Source organism: Bison bison, unplaced genomic scaffold (assembly GCF_000754665.1).
Source record: "Bison bison bison isolate TAMUID 2011002044 unplaced genomic scaffold, Bison_UMD1.0 scf7180017864529, whole genome shotgun sequence".
Taxonomy (NCBI): Eukaryota; Metazoa; Chordata; class Mammalia; order Artiodactyla; family Bovidae; genus Bison; species Bison bison.
Window position 1 is genome coordinate 806,482 of NW_011495079.1, and position 2,368 is coordinate 808,849.

At 44.4% G+C, this 2,368-nt stretch overlaps 1 protein-coding gene across 1 annotated transcript in view; it reads left to right on the plus strand.

Annotated features, from left to right (window-relative positions):
* The window catches only part of GPR50 (G protein-coupled receptor 50), a 185,510-nt gene that overhangs the window by 168,965 nt on the left and 14,177 nt on the right, over positions 1-2,368 (plus strand). The window lies entirely within an intron of this gene.

Here is a 2,368-nt window from a genome sequence, read left to right on the forward strand (position 1 = left end):
CATTAAGCACTTTGAGGGGTTCACAAGGAAAGAAGCTGAGTCTCTAATCCCCAAGGGGCTCACAGTCTCCAAGGCAAGCCACCTAAGCACAAAACTGGATTTCAGGGGAGAGATTGACAAATAATCCTGAAAGGGGCAGAAAAATAATGCTGGGATGTTTCCAGCAATGGAGCGGGCTTATTTACTAATCCAGTTGCTTTTATGAGATCAGCTGCAGAGGTGGTCTGGAAGTAAAGAAGTAACAAGACTGAATTGTTGAAAGCCATGAAGACTAGGCCTTAGGAGTGCCTTTCATAGGCATCCTTTGAAAAGCATCAAGCTGTATAAGAGAACTCAGTAAATAAGAAAAAACAACAGCCCCAGACAACTTGGAGAGTAAATCTGTGTAGTGTTTCCTTCCAGAACATTTTAACACTGGGGAGTGATAATTCTCCTTGACCTAGCTGTCAGCAATCACCAAGGTCACCCAGCTTCCTCCCCTTGCAGCTAAGGCAATTAGAGCCTGAGAGGTGAAAGCCCTTGAGCAGGTCACGTGGTGTTTGGAGTCAGTGCTAGAGCCCTTTACAAATTCCTCTAGGTCATGGAGGAAGGTCCTTTAATGGACCCTGTTCCTACTAGCCCCTGGCTCTCCATCACCTTCTGGTGGCTCCAGTCAGGATGCTGAATGCCTACTCTGGGCACTCAAAATGGACTTCTTCTTAGCACATTTCCCTATGTGGTTTCCTAGTGATGATACTGTACTGGCTAGCACTTACTATGTGGCAGGCTTCACTTTCAAATGAGCTTTTATCTGCAAAACCCTATTTGTATATCTATTTTAGAGATGAAGAGACCAAGATCCAGAGAAGTTAAAGAAATCGCCCCAGTTCACACGGCTATTGAATGTCAGAAGTATGATCAGAATGCAGGGCAGAGCAGTAGAGCTTGTGCCTCTACATACCATGCTGCACACCCTCCTGGAGCTGTTCTGGGACTCAAGTCTGTCTCCTCTACCAGACTGTGAGCTCCATGGGGGTCAGGAACCATGTCTGTCTTGGTAACTGCTGTATCCTCAGTACTGAATACAAAGTAGACATTCAGTAAATATTTTTTTGATGAAGGAATAAATAGAGTTGGGCTGAGCTGACACTGATAAAATCGTTCAGTGCTGTCTTTAGAACCAGTCCTGTTTCCACCATTAATTCCCATGACCTTTGTTAAGACCTGCCCTTTTCTGGACTTTGGTCTTGCTTTCTACAGAATGAAGGTGGTACACTCTAAGAGACCTGACATGTGTGACAGTTTAGAAGCCTCCACCATCACCAAATCCAAGGCTTCTGGGAGGGTCAGGCCAAATCTATGGCATGACCTCACCCCTGGCCCTAAGCCTTGTCATTTATGCTTCAAATCTTGGTGTTATGTTCAGAAGTATGAAATAATAAGTCAGGGCTGGTAAAAAGGGGAAGAGTTAAACATTTGGAAGTTGGGGAGGAAATATTCTTGGGTAGTTTGGAGCTGAAATGGAGAGGACCGAGAAAAAGTTGGTGTTTGCATGTAATTTGCAAAAGTGAGCCATCCTTAGAGGTGGTTCTAGTCAGAGAATAAATATATCAAGTAGGCCATCTATGTGGGCTTCCCAGGTGGCACTAGTGGTAAAGAACCCTCCTGCCAATGCAGGAGACATAAGAGATGCAGGTTCCTGGGTCAGGAAGATCCCTTGGAGGGGGAAATGGCAACCCACTCCAGTATTCTTGCTTGGAAAATCCCATGGGCAGAGGAGCCTGGTGGGCTACAGTCCATGGGGTCGCAGAGAGTCAGACACAACTGAGTGACTTCATTTTTACTTTCTTTCTTTCCTCACCTCACAGATAAGGAAACTGAGATTCTGAACAATGAAGCAACTTGAACAGAATTATACAGCTTCCAAGTAGTGGAGCCCAGAATCAAAGCTGGGTCTGTGTGACTGGAAACTCCCCCTCCCCCAGCTCCAGCCTGCCCCTCTGCTTAAGCTCTCTTTGGCTAATCCTTAATGACTAATTAGTTGTCCCATCATTAAAAGGAATCAGAGAAAGGCAAAGGAATGGGGATCCCATGACCTGCTGACCTTGTTGTGTCATTAAAAGGAGGTAGCTTTGAGTCAAAACATGGTGGTTTTCTTCTATAAGAGTCTCATATTATCCAGCATCCTCTCACTTCTGAGAGGCTCCCCCTCCACATGAAAATATTTTCTGTTCTGGGAAAAACGAGGTAATATTTATAAAGTTCTTAGAACAATGCCTGACATATATAAGCCATATAAGACTGAAAATCACATTTAGTCCCACACTAGAGAAGCCATAATTAACATTTTGATGTTGGTGCAGGCTTTTATCATGTGAAAAGAAAACTT